This window comes from Callithrix jacchus, chromosome 12 (assembly GCF_049354715.1).
Source record: "Callithrix jacchus isolate 240 chromosome 12, calJac240_pri, whole genome shotgun sequence".
NCBI classification, from domain to species: Eukaryota; Metazoa; Chordata; class Mammalia; order Primates; family Cebidae; genus Callithrix; species Callithrix jacchus.
In genome coordinates, this window is record NC_133513.1 from 103,405,316 (window position 1) to 103,420,465 (window position 15,150).

Below are 15,150 nucleotides of genomic sequence, written 5' to 3' on the forward strand. Positions count from 1 at the left end.
CGTCTCTCCTGCACTTCTTTCAGGTCTTTCCTCAAAGGTCATCTGCTCAGTGAGACCTTTCCCAACCCTCCTATTTAAAATTACAACCCATCCTGATCATTCAGAAAGTGTTTCCCTCCTTAATGTTTCTGCATCGCATTTATCACTGTTAGGCCTTCCACAAGTCTTACGCATTTTTTGTCTATTTACCTCCATCCAGGAGGATATAGCTCTCTGAGGATGAGATTCTGTTTGCTCGATGTTTTCTTTTGGTCTTCTCGGTCCACTGCAGTATCTGTGGACTTAGAACAATGACTAGCATACAAAAGGCACTCAGCTAATATTCAGTGGATGGGTGGATGGCTGGGACAGCTCAAATTCCTTCCTACTGCAGAAGCTCCTGGGTCAAGAGAGAAGATAAGCCTGTGTCACTTCTCCAGCGAATCTATGGTGTCATAGATTTGCTGATGCCATGGGTAGGGATGGACTCTATACTGATGATGTCATAGATTCGCTGATGCCATGGGTAGGGATGGACTCTATACTGATGATGTCATAGATTCGCTGATGCCATGGGTAGGGATGGACTCTATATTGGGCCTTTGAGCACTTTACCTCCTCCCACACCAGAGTTTTCTCTCTCTCTCTCCCCCCCCCTTTCCCCCTTTCTTTATTTTCTCTTTCTTCTCTTTTCTTTTCCTTCCTTTCTTTTTCTTTTCTTTTTTCATCCTTCTTTTCTTTTTTTTTTCATTCACATAGTCTTGCTCTGTCACCCAGGCTGGAGTACAGTAGCTCAAATGATCCTCTAGCCTCAGCTTCTCAAGTAGCTGGGACTACAGATATACACCACGTTCAGCTAATATTTTTTTTCCATTATTTTAGAGACAGGGTCTCCTATGTTGCCCAGGCTGGTCTTGAACTCCTGGCCTCAAGTGGTCCTCCCACTTCAGCCTCTCAAGTAGCTGGAATTATAGGTGAGAGCCACTATATCTGGCCAGAGTTTTATTTAATTGTCCTTCTTGAGAGAATAGTGGAAAATTACGTGGGACAGAGGCTTTCAGAGCTGGCTATGAAAAGCAGTCATTCCTCTTTCTTCTTTTCTTTTCTTTTCCTTCCTTTCTTTCTTTCCTTCTTTTCGTTCTCCTTCCCCTCCCCTCCTTTTTCCTTCCCTTCCCCTTCCCCTTTCCCTTTCCCTCTCTTCCCCTCCCCTACCTTTACCTTCCCTTCCCCTTCCCCTTCCCCTTGGCCTCCCCTCCCCTTCTCTTTCCCCTTCCCCCTCCCCTCCCCTCCCCTTCCCTTCTCTTCCCTTCCTTCCCCTCTCACATTCTTTTTACAGATGTATGTATAATGCATGTGCAAACTCATGTTATCCCTGTCCTTTGGTAAGAAATCTATGTTTATGTATATATATATATAATGTATATTTTACTTATATAAATAATAATCGTTTATCTTTTCTGAGTGCTTCCTGAATGCCAAGTATTGTGCTAAGTATAGAGATCTGTTCATTTAACCCTCCAAACAACCCTATAAGGCTAGTTTTATTGTTATTGTCAACCTACTTCTACAGATAAACTGCAATAGCTTCAGTAGCTGATGCAGAGACACATAGACTCATATCTGAACTGAAGCCAAACAAGACTGGGCATGCCTGTAATCCCAACACTTTAGGAAGCCAAGGCAGGAGGATTGCTTGAGCTCAGGAGTTTGAGACCAGCCTGGCCATGTAGTGAAATCTCATCTCTGCTTAAAAAACAAAAAAAAAAGGAAAAAATGAGCCAGGTGTGGTGATATGTGCCTGTGGTCCCAGCTACCCTGGAGGGTGAGGTGGAAAGATGGCTTGAGCCCGGGAGATAGAGGCTACAGTGAGCTATGGTCAGGCCAGTGCACTCCAGCCTGGGCCACAGAGCAAGATCTTGTCTGAAACAAACAACAAAAAAGAAGCCGAATGAGATAGTTTGACTCTGGTATTCCTTCCATTCCTAACCACTACAATAACTGCCTGCCTCTCTTGAAAGATATGCTCCTATCAGAAAGTCAGATACTGAAGAAGGTAAACAGGTAGAGCTCACCACACTCCCCCAAGGAACTGCTGTTAGCTGATAATACTTATATCAGCAGAATTTTTATACCAGTAAAATGTATACAAGTATATAAAAAGATATGAACACATACACCCGTGTAGTTAAGTGGGGTTTTTTTAATTTTAAATTTTGTTTTTATTTATTTCTTTTAGAGACAAGGTCTCATTCTATTGCTCAGGCTGGAGTGCAGTGAGCACTCCCAGCTACTGCAGCCTTGAACTCCTGGGCTCAAGCAATCCTCCCACCTCAGCCTCCCAAGTAGCCAGGACTATGCTCAGCTGATTATTTTTATTTTTGCAGAGACAGGTCTCACTATGTTGACCAGGCTGATCTCAAATTCCTGGCCTCAAGCGATCCTTCTACCTTGGCCTCCCAAAGTGTTGGCATTACAGGTGTGAGCCACAGCACCCAACTTAAGTGAGTTTTTTATTTTTCCTACAATAGTAGTGTCAGACATTTTGTCTCACTTAGTTTTTTCACTCTCCATTAATACATTTGGAACCAGATCTTTAAACTCCATTAAGTTGTTGCCTCCCTTCTTAAAAGCCAAGCCTTACTCGGATGTTCTGGCTGCTGGAGCTAAGGATAAAGGGACATGATGAAGGTAAATCTTGGGATGAACTGCCATTTTGCATAATGTACGGGCTACAACAGCGACTGGACAGCTTTGGACTCTCACTTGTCCAGGGGCTACCTTCAGATGAGGTGTTTGCTTGTTGCTTCTATCTTTTAGCTTAGGTAGCTTCAAGATGCCAACCCATTAGCGGAGAAATGAATAGGTTCATTTCTCTAACAGATCAGAGGCCTTCAAAGAAAAGCTCTCCTGGCAGCCCCAGGTAATCCTGGAGATGGGGCTGAAGGGTTCCTTAAGGATTGGACCCAGGATGCATTGCTCGTTTTCTAGGGATGGCCACTGTGCTAGGTGCCAGACTCCTGAAAGCAGTTCATAAAATCCATACAACCCAATGAGGTAGATCTTACAGATGAGAAACTGATGCTCAGAGATGTTAATAGCTCACCGTAGTCACACAGTTCGTGAGGCATCCATCGAGCTGTATCTTTCTTACTTAGATCTCCTGGAATCACACCAGAAGGTTGGAGCTATTTGAAGTCTTTTAACTCCAGGCCCTTATTCCATATAAATGAAGCACAGCAGCCTAGGGCTCTCACAAAGTTGGCTGCAGGCCATGCAGCAGGTGTGAGGAACTGGCTGAGGTTCCCCAGTTTTTCAAACTATATTTGCTATAAAAGACCTCCAGGAAAGGGGTGGAATTGAATGGAGTAGATTCCGCATCCTGAAGCCCCGGAGGCATCAGAATAACTGTCTTCCTGAAGAGGATTTGCGCACAGCTCAACGAAATTAAGCTGTATGTCAATATGAATCAAGGGCGGGGAATGTAATCTATAACTTCCCCCAAAGAGAAAAGCCCCAGCCTGCTGATAGAGCTGGCCTTGGCAGGCAGTGGGAGGAATGGGGATACTGCTAGTGAACTGAGTCTTCAAATACACCCACTCCCACCAGCTCTCCGTTTTTTAACAACAGGGACGTCTTTGATTCTAGACCCTCTAATTAAATCCCTCCACCCACAATCTCCCAAAGCCAAAAATATAGTCACCCATAAGTACACTTTTTCCCTAGTCCATTCTTCTCAGTTAAAAACAAACATCAAGGCCAGGCACCATTCCTCAAGACTGTAATCCCAGGGAGTCTGAGGCGGGGGGATCACAAGGTCAGGAGATCAAGACCATCCTGGCCAACATGGTGAAACTCGGTCTCTACTAAAAAGACAAAAATTAGCCAGGCATGGTGGCAGATGCCTGTAATCCCAGCTGCTTGGGAGGCCAAGGTAGGAGATCACTTGAACTTGGGAGGTGGAGGTTGCAGTAAGCCAAGATCATGCCATTGCACTTCAGCCTGGGCAACAAGAGCAAACCTACGTCTCAAAAAAAAAAAAAAGATTAGCCCGGTGTGGTAGTGGGCACCTGTAATCCCAGCTACCTGGGAAGCTGAGGCAGGAGAATCGCTTGAATTCAGGAGGCAGAGGTTGCAGTGAGCCGAGATCGCACCATTGCACTTCAGCCTGGGCAGCAAGAGTGAAACTCCATCTCAAAAAAAAAAAAAAAAAAAAAAGCACACACACAATCAAAACCCTCTGCCCAAAGGGGTGTAAGCCTGGATGCTTCTTGCGGGATTTATTGTATTTGTGAAAAGTTAGAAACTTGCTAAATGTCCTTCAGGGGGAGATCCGAGTAAATAAATTGTGCCAAATCTGTACTGCAGTAGTCTGAGCACCCCCCCCAGAAAAGAATAAATTGCATCCGAAGATAATAAGGTCACTGAGACCTACTATAATTGCATCAAACTAAGTTGCGGAATAAGTGTAATAAATAACCAAAAATTAGTAAAGAATACAGAAAGAGTATCACAACTTCATAAGGAAAAATTTGAAAAACATAGAAAAGTTGGAAGTAGAATCACCACTCCCTCTACCACCTATTTCTGAAAAGGAACCATTGTTAATATTTGATGTATTTCTCTCAGGCCTCCTTGCTGGATGTGGTCCTGTCATAGAAAGTGGTAGTCAGAACACACAGGAGTGTGACCAGGGCTGAATCGCATGCAGATTTTTCACCCCTACCTGGGTGAGCCTCAGTCTCCAAATCTGTTATATGGAAGTGATTCCACCCCTCCAGGGTTGTTGTATGGATTAAATGAGACCAAGTATGGAAAGCACCCAGCCCAGTCTCTAGGAAATAAGATTAATATATGACAGCTATTGTCCATTTCCCTTAATGTTTTAACATAATCTGAATGTTCTTCGGAGTCTTTAAAAACATCAGATGGAATGGTTAGTTTTGAATGGCTAGATTCTAGTTTCTTTGCCATTCTCTTATGAGAAATGTTTGGGCTGCTTCCATTTTTACTTTCTTATAAATAGCTCTGTGATGAACACTGTTGTGAATATAGCTTTATCTCCCCCGCATTTTGGATATTTTCCTTAAGATCAGCTCCCAAAAGTGGAGTTACTAGGTCAAAGGGTAATAAACATTTTTAGACTTCACATACATAATGCCTGATTGCACAAAGCAGGTGTTACTTACCTCTGCCCCACCCCCACCTTTTTACCATTCCCAAAACCTCCCTGCCCCTCATCCTCCCTGGAAATGACACCTGGCTGCCTCCTACCTCCCACTCCCTGTGTTTCCGCCTCCCCTGTCTCCTTCAGCTATAGAGGCCTTCCCCCTCCATCTGCCTGAGTAAATCTTCCCTGGTTTTCAGCCCTTACACACCTTTCCCCAGACCTTCCTGAGTTCAGGAATGAAATCTTGGGCTTCTCTCCCTTCCCTACCCCGCCCAGGAATTTCACCACGTATTCATTGGGCAAAACATCCTACTAGGGACAGGCTAAGGAATGTGGCTGCTGGGACTTTAGGAGCCAACTCTCTAGTCAGCGGGAGAGAGGGAAACATAAATAACCAAATGTAACCACGAAAGACAGGGGCATTGACAAGTTCATAACAGAGAGGAGAGAAGGCAGGGTCAGCTTAACCTCATGCGCTTTGCTCTGCGAGTGATACTTGTTGGTGTTGTGTGACTCTGAGCAAGTCACTTAGCCTCTATGAACCTGGGTGCCCTATCTGTACTCATCTCTTCACTGGGAAGCAGAGATTAAATAAGTTATTCAGTTGAACTTGCTTAGCCAGAAGTATGCAGCAGGTGCTCAATAAATGTTTGTTTATGGTGAGAGCTTCTTATAAACTTGTGGGTTAATACACGGGCCAAGGCTGCACTAGGAGGGTGCAGGTGGCCAGGGGGCTCACTTATCTAGGGGCCTGTTCTTCCTGTTCTGTGACTAGGCTGCTGCATGCTCATTTCTTCCACCAAGAGGCAGGTTTCCTGAAGGGTCTGGTTGCTTGGGTCTCAAGTCCCTAGAGTCCAGAAGGACATGCCAGGCTGGTCTTGAACTCCTGACCTCATGATCTGCCCACCTCGACCTCCCAAAGTGCTGGGATTACAGGCATGAACCACAGCGCCCGAAAAAGAAAAAAGAACGTTTTTTCTTTTAATGAGTCTCTGTAAAGTCGATTTTGGGAATGATAAAGGGATGGAATTGGGGGTGAGGGGGAGGTGACATGTGCTTACAAGGAAGTGAGTTTACTTGTGGATCGTCTTTGCCTCTGTGTGTTGAAGTGATAGGACAGAATGTGCACACTGCCTCCTTTTACATCATTTTTCTGGACATGCTGCAAACTTCCTCCTGTTCAGGCTGCAAATCACTCTCCCTTAACAAGGAGAACTTTGCTTGAGGCCCAAAGAACAGAGACTTCTGGGAGTGATGTCACACAAGATTCGAGGAATGCCAAGGGCACCAGGCCGGGTGGTGCAGTTATTCATCCTCCCCATGGTCAAGGCAGGCTCAGAGCAGCCCCATCCCTGCAACAGATGAAGCTCAAGGCCATGGTCAGGGTCAGGCTTGCCAAGTGTCTTTTGGTAGTGGGGATGGAGCAGGGACTATAACCCTCAAATTTCAGCAATTTAAAGCTGAGAGAATCGTTAGACACCATCTAATTCAAACCTCTCCCCTCTTTTTGTAGAGGGGTAACAGAGGCTCAAAAAGGTTGAGAGACTTGCCCAAGCTTACACAGCTCATGGCACAAATGATAAAGTTAGGACTTGAACCTTGTTATCCTGATTCCTAGCACATTGCTCTTTCTGAACCCCACAAGTACGATCTATCGCTAGCTCCATCTAGGGTTACCTGTCAACCCACCTCACACCTATAAACACATAAATCACTATAATATTGACAATGAGCTACAATCTATTATAAGTACCTGACATAAGCACCAGGCTAAATGCTTAGGATGTACTGTCTAATGAGAGCCTTTCAACACCTCCAGGAAGGTAAGCACTAGAATCCCTTGCTACTCAAAGTGTGATCTATGGACCGGTAGAATCAGTAGAATTGGTATGACCAGAGGGCTGGTTGGAAATACAGTCTCAGCCCCAGAATAGAAACCTGCATTTAAAAGGCTCCTTGAGATTTTATGCACAATTTGGTTTGAGAAGCACTGCCATTAAGATCCCACTTTAGAGGACGGGAAACTGATGCATAGAGAAGGGAAGTAACCCCCACCGCAAATCAAGCGGTGGAACTCTGGTGGGACCCTGGGCAAAGCCCTTGCTCTGAACTCGAAATTTCAGAAATTTTTCCCCACTAGTTCTAGGCCAGGAAGGATAGGATTTCAGCCCCCAGGAGCAAGGAAGATACTGATGAAAAAGACTATCACGAGCATTTTAGAAGGTGTTTTCCTATTATTTTGTTTCTACTTTACAACTTAATAATTAATTATCCTAACTTAAGAAGAAAGTATAATTCGGAAGCACTTACGCCAGGTCTCCAAGGCTGGCTGCACTGCTGCTCCTTTCTAGAGCCTTTTCCTTTACCCCAGAACCCACTTACTGCTTCCCCAGGCAGCCTTGGAGGCAGGAGAGACAACTGTAGGTGGTGCATAGATAGAAGTCTCCCATTTGAATTGTCATATATTTTACTTTGCACCGCAAAAAAACAAAAACAAAAAGATGAACTAGATTATCAAACAACAGTATTAGTGCCTGAGACAGAATAAGAGGTTTGGGACATTTTCTTTTCTTTTTCAGATGGAGTCTTGCTCTGTCGCCCAGGCTGGGGTGCAGTGGCAGGATCTTGGTTCACAGCCTCCGCCTCCTGGGTTCAAGCAATTCTCCTGCCTCAGCCTCCTGAGTAGCTGGGATTACAGGCATGCACCACCATGAACAGCTAATTTTTGTGTTTTTAGTAGAGACGGGGTGTCACCTGTTAGCCAGGCTGGTCTCGAACTCCTGACCTCATGATCTGCCTACCTTGGCCTCCCAAAGTGCTGAGATTTCAGACATGAGCCACCTCGCCTGCATTTTTTTTCTTTTAATGAGTCTCTGTAAAGTCGATTTTGGGAATGATAAAGGAGGTGATAATACAATTGCAAAATCCATGAAGGTGGTAAGAGACTGGAGTCTGGGAAATACCTCCAGACACCACAGTAGAGAAAAGGAGAGAAAGGAAAGGAAGCCAGCCAGAGGCTTTCTACCCAGAGGCTATTTACATTTAATGTTTAGTTCTCTCCCAGTGGCCCATCAGCCTCTTAGTATGGAATAAATACAATGTTCACTCAATGGCACAGACTCCCCATTTAACAAATAAAGTCCTTAAAACAATAAAAAAAGAAAAGAAAAAAGAGGCCGGCACTGGCTCAAGCCTATAATCCCAGCACTTCCAGAAGGCAAGACGGTAGGGCCGCTTGAGGTCAGGAGTTTGAGACCAGCCTAGGCAGCATATGGAGACCTCACGTCTACAAAAAATTTAAAAATTAGCAGAGCTGTGGTCCCAGCGACTCAGGAGGATGAGATGAGAGGACTGCTTGAATCTGGGAGGCTGCAGTGAGCCACGATCACACCACTGCACTCCAGCCTAGGCAATAGAATGAGACCCTGTCTCAAAAGAAGAAAAGGAAAAGACCAAGTTTTATTAGCTATTTGTAAATAGCCAGAATCTCTAGGGCAAAGCAAAAGAGAAGACAAATATTCTCCCAAACTCCTCCCACCCCAGCCGACTTCCTGTAAGCTTTCAAGGTTGCCTGAGCACCATCCATACTGGAGTCAAACCAAGGAAAGGCTGCCTGGGGAGGTGGAAGTTGGGGGATAAAATCCTACTCCCACGCTCCAGGGATGGCCAGTGGCTGCTCTAGGGAGAATGAAGACCTGCGTCTCTTTGCTTCCAGGTGTTTGCACTCTTTCATCTCTTCCTTTCTCTAATCTCTAACGCCGTCCAGGACACTTCGCAGCAGCACTTTTTTTTTTTTTTTTTGAGATGGAGTCTTGCACAGTCGCCGGGGCTGGAGTGCACTGGCATGATCTTGGCTCACTGCAACCTCCACCTCCCAGGTTCAAGTGATTCTCCTGCCTCAGCCTCCTGAGTAGCTGGGATTACAGGTGCTCACCACCACGCCTGGCTGGTTTTTTGTATTTTTAGTAGAGATGGGGTTTCGCCACATTGAACAGGTCGATCTTGAACTCCTGACCTCGTGATCCACCCACCTCGGCCTCCCAAAGTGCTGGGATTACTGGCATGAACTACTACGCCCGGCCAGCACTTTATTATTATTATTATTATTTTATTATTATTACCTTTTTTTTTGTTTTTTTTAAAGAGATTGGTCTTACTCTGTCATCCAGGCTGGAGAGCAGTGGTGTGATCATGTCTTACTACAGCCTCAAACTCCTGAGCTCAAGCGATCTTCCTGCCTCAGCCTCCCACATAGCTGGGACTGTAGGCACACACCATCGTGCCAAGCTAACAACTCTTTTTTGTAGGACCTTTGAACTGTGAGTAAATAAACATTTTCTGCTCTATCCCAGTGTCATTCCAGAATCACAAGTAAAGAGTTTTGGAAAATAAGCAAAAAGTCTTCTAAGAATCTGAAAAACAGCCATTGTAAGGAGCAAGGACGGTTACTTTAGAAAACAGAAAATTTTTCTAAAGTGAGGAAAGTGAAAAGTGAGGAAGGGATAAGATCACCATCTTCAATATTTCAAAGAGGGTGTAGATTTACACTGCATTTTTCCAGACCTGAAAGCAAAAGGTAAAAGACACACAGAAGTCAGCTTCAGCTACGTGACCTTGGCCAACTGTAAAACAGGGACAATGGATAGTACTTACATCACAGGGCAGTTGTGAGGATTAAGTGCTAAGGACATACCTAGCATCTCATAAAATCCCGGACACACTTGTTTCCTTTCTTGGCCTCATTCAAAAATGCCTCATGAGGCAGTCAGCTCCCCCTCTGGAAAATTTCAAGGTAGAATGAGAATTCCTTACTGCCAAAATTCTGAGCTGTGGTGCTGCCCGTGACTCCTCATAAAGGAAAATACTGGCTCACATGGAGCCCTCACCATGCTCCAGGCATGCAAAGAAGGGCTTTATGTAGGTACTTCATTTAATCTTCTCATCAGCCTTATGAGGTAGGTACTTTTATTACCCTCTTTTTTTTTTTTTTCAGATGAGAGAATCATTGCTCACAGAGGTGAAGTAACTTTTCCAAGGTCACGCAATCAGTAAGTGGCAGACAAGGACTGAAATCCAAGTGGTTACTCTCCAAAGTCTCTCCTCTGATAACTGGAGGAATTCTTTATCAAATCTAAAATCCTCTTCTAGACCTGTCTGCTCTAATAGTCCAGTCTTTATTGATCTTTCTCTTCTCTAAAACTTCAGCTGTCAGTATAAAAATCAAGGCATTTAGTAGTTATTATTGTGTGAACAGCTTCTTGTCTCTCCTGTCTTACCATAAGTGGGTCTAGGGATTTTTATTCTTTAAATATCCCCCTGTACTCAGTAGATCTTTGGGAGAACAAGCTCACAGGCTTCTAATAATTCTTTCTTTGACTTCCAGCTGAATTAGACAGAAGGTAAATCCTGCTGCCGTGTCATGCCTAACCCCATCTTTATTTCCTGTGCTGTTAGAGAACCGTCTTTCCTTGGCTGGAACAAATACTACAGTCTGCTCAACTAGCTAATATTTATTGAGCTCTTAATATGTTCCAAGGACTGCTCTAAGTATTTTATATGTATTAACTCACTGAATCTTAAGTACCCTATGAGCTAAGTCCTATTTTTATCCCCATTTTACAAAAGAGGAAACTGAATGTACCAGTGCATCAGCATTTGACTGAGTAAATGAATGACGGCTTTGCTGATGGATAATATTATTAGCAACAATCCTACAAATATGATGTTGTGTTTGCATCATGCATTACAGCGTTATGTACATTATGTCATTGTCACTCATCATTAGCAAATAGGCATGAACATCCCTGTTTTATAGAAGAGGAACCCATGGCTCTAGGAGGGTGAGTGATTCTCAACAGTCACATAGCGTGTATTGTCTGTATCCTTCAGTAAACTCAGTAAACAAGGTATTGGCTCCATTCCAGGATCAGGGGCAAGAGAGATGAGAGGGCCTCGGTTCACAAAAGGTACTAGATAAATAAATAGATAAAAGCGAGTAATAGTAGAGATTTGATGGGAATCCAGATCTTTGATTCCTAGTCTAGTGCTCTTTCATTTGTTTAAGGTGGTGGGAAGCAAGTCTTAGGTCCAGGCCTGGCAGCTGCTTTGATTTAGGATCTTAAGCCAGAAGCAGCAGCGCCTGAAGCATTGTTCTCACTTCTTGGCATTTCCCACATGTTCAACAATGAGCATACCTTCCTTTCATAATCAAAAACAAACAAATAAATAGAGGGAGCAAAATGCATCCTTGAGTGGGCTAGGGCTTGTAGAGGGATTCTTGAGTTTGCTCCGGAATGTCTCTGGTCCCCTGCACTTGTGGGCACTCCGACCCATCCCCACAAGCCACCTGGCTCACCTTATGGGCTGGGGAGGGCTTGATGGGTGGAGGGGAGCAGAGCTGAGGACCTAGGGAGGAGCTGGGAAGGACTGCCAGAAGGTCCCACTGAGGCTACAATGAGTGGAACCAGACACGGGAGTTTCCAGGATTCCGCAGACCTGTGAACTCCCTGAATTGTAAGCTGCATGTTGCATGTGTAGTTTCCAAGGAGAGGGCCCATCACTTTTGCAAAGGGGCATCCCATGACCTTTCCAATAGGTAAACCCGGATTGTAATGATGACCCAAGACATGAGGATTACGATGACTGGTCAAACGAGGGCCAAGAACCTTGAAAAACTTCTTGCCCCTCTGAAAATAACTGGTGAGGCGTGAGACTAATGAATAGGACAGTGTCCTGCCTCATGGACTCACAATATTAATTTAGATTTTGCTTTTTTCCCTGAGCCCATTCTCACCCCTATTCCTAAGTATCTGGTGGACAGGCAAGAGATTAGTTGCTCCACTAAGCCATTCCAGTCTCAGACACTCTCCTCTTCCTTCTAGACCTCTGGCTGATGGACTCCAAGTCCTGTGTCTATGGACTGTGCTGTTTTGCCTTTTACCCAGTGTCTTAGGGCCCTGATTTGTGCTGTTACCAACTCTCTCCCCAGGTGCCTCCTAAAAAGCTGGCCACTCTCAGGTCTCAGCAAGCACTGAATTACATTCCACCAACACTGATTCAGCCTTCACCATGTGAGGGTGTTGTGAAGGAGACACAGATGGTCAGATAAAGCCCTTAAGTCTAGCCTGGGAGACTGCAGGCTAATGGCAAGATAGATAACACTCACGTGCCAGGCTGGGGGTGGGGGTGGGAGTGGGGGTGGGGGGGAGGGGAGGGAAGTGAGAAGCCCTAGCAACAGCTAACAGGCTGGGGGATTAAGGGGTGGCATCCTGAATGTGGACAGTAGCTCCAGAGCTGTGTGAAGATGGAGAAGGATTGCTTTACAAATAATGGGGGTGGTGGGGAGGGGCAATGAGTAGGAAGGTGAGAAACGTTAGAGGTGGGTTATTATAGAGGTGGCCTATTGGGCAGAGCGAGGACCTCAGTGTTCCACTAAGGAATTTGGACTTTATCAAGACTTTATCATAGGTGGCATTGAAAGTTTTTGAGCAGAGGAGGTGGGCTCTGTGCTTAGGTGTAAGCTTAAGACCGCTTTGCAGAGGATGAGAGAGCAAAGAGGGGGCTTGGAGGCTAGGATACAGGATGCTACTGGAGGGTCCAGTGGGGATGGGGGGATAAGGGGACCCTTCACAGTCACAGGCAGGACCAGCTACAGAGTTTGTGGGGGCCAGTGCAAAAGGAAAATGCAGGATCTCTGGCCCAAAATTATTAACAATTTAGTAACAACAGAGCATTAAAACAAGTGGGGGTCCCTTCCAAGTACAGGGCCATGTTTGGTTGCACAGGTCACATACCTGTAAAGCCGGCCTTGGCAGTGGGACTAGACAGGATGGGTCAGAGAAGAGCTCTGGGAAGCAGGGCCCCAGGACTTAGTAATCTGTTGGACGTGGGAAGTGAGGAAGCAATCCAGCTGACAGATGACCTTCCTATACCAGGTGCCAGGCCACCCTTTTGCTTTCTGGGCACCCTCCTTGGTGTGACCAACTCTAGCTTATTAACACTCATAAACATCACCCACTCCTCCTTCTCCTGCTACCCTCACCCCAGACCTGCTCCTGTAGAGTCCCTATCTAAAAGTTAAAAATTCTGGTGTCTCCAAGCGCCATGGCTCATGACTGTAATCCCAGCACTTTAGGAGGCCAAGGTGGGAGGATTACTTAAGACCAGGAGTTTGAGACCGCCCTGGCCAACATAGTGAAACCCTATCTCTTAAAACACACACACACACACACACACACACAAATTATCTGGTGTCAGTCTCCAGTTCTCTCTCCCCATCCCACCGCTTCTAGCATTTCACTTCCTCAATGTGCTCCCATTCCTATGGCCTCCCCATAGCTGCTGTCACTGCCAAGTCCCAGCAGGCCCTTATCAGCTCAGGTCTAGATTACACAGGAAATCCTCCCATCCATCCCCGACTCTGGTCTGGACCCCACACCCACTCTCAAATAAAACACCCATCCCGCACAGAGCGGCCTCAGAGACGTTCCCAAATGCTAACCGGATCTGGTCACTGAGTAAGGTTCCTTGCTGGGGACTGCCCGGCCAAAGACCAAGATCCAAATAAGTAAAACAACACAAAGCCCTCTGTTGCCTGACCCTGCTTGATCTGCTAATAAATGCCAGAAGGGCTGCAGTCTTCCACATACTTCCAGTACACACCATGCTGGGTTTTTGTGTTTTCTGTTTTCTTTACCTCAAGCAGTTTCCTCTGCCTGGAATCTCCCCTCCTGCTTCGAAGCCTGGCTTACCTCAATTCGTTCCTCGGAGTTGGCCTCAGCGCTCACCTCCTCTGGGAGGCCTTCTCCAGCCCACACCCCACCCTGCCAACTCACGCTGGCCCCTCTTCCCCACGACTACAGGCCCTCCCCTCCCCTCTGGGCTGGGGGCAGCTGGGGAGGAGTGTAAGTCCTACTCACTATGGTGCCGCCAGCCCCAAAACAAAGACTGGCCCACGTGGTACTCCGCGTACGTGTGTCTCCGGGCAGAGATGTCTGTGGGCGGAAGGAGCTGGTAACAGACAGAACATGCTGGAGGAAGAGCAGGTTGCAGGGAAAGCTGGTACAGAAAACCCCAAAGAGAATGAAGGCCCCCGCATCACGTCTTCACCAAGACCCCACTGGCAAGGCGAGGACAGCGCCTTTGGATGAATGCACCTGTGACCCAGAGACAATCCCAGCTGTCCTGATGTCTGATTTGATTGCATCTGATTTCGGAATTGGATTTCTGCTTCCTTCTAAAAACCTCGTTCCCTATGTCAGTTGTCAACAAGCCCCTGTCTAGTGCGGGAAGGCTGTTTTCCATCAAGCAGTCCCAGCCAGGCTAACAATAAAATGGTTGGCAGTGAGCTTGGGGGCAGAAACCTGTTTCCATCCACGTGTCCCCGCAGCTAGAGGAACCCTGGCACAGAGCTGATCCTCAATAAATGCTCGCTTAATGGGTGAATTGTGTCTGCTTCCCCAGGAACAGGGGTGGGAGGCCTGAAGCCCCTGGGGATCAGTGGGGGCAGACAGCCTGGGATTAAACTTGATCCACAGATAATCCCCCAAATCCAGAAGCCACCTGGACAACAGTTGGCTGAACTGAGCTCCGTCGTGGGATACATGCTGATGCTACCGCTGAGTTTGCCACTGGTAAACTGAGTTTCCCCGTACCAGAAAACGGCTCCTCGAAATACAATTTATTATTCTAATTATTATTGGAGAGTGACAGAGAAAAGGGCTGTCAATCCATTGAGGGCAGAATCCATTTAGGGAGATTAAATTGCTTTTCTCATCGTACCCCAAATCCCGTTTTCACGTTAGGAACTTTATTATGAAAAAAATTTCAAACATACAGAAAACTGGAAAAAACAGTATAACGAATCCGGCCACCCATCACCCATCCTCAGCGATGACCAACCCGCGTCCGACCTCTCGAGTCATCTCGAGCAAATCTCCGACGTCCTTTCCTTACACGCGCAGCCCTCGGTAGCGACGGGAATCCGTTCTGGACTCCACTGGGGC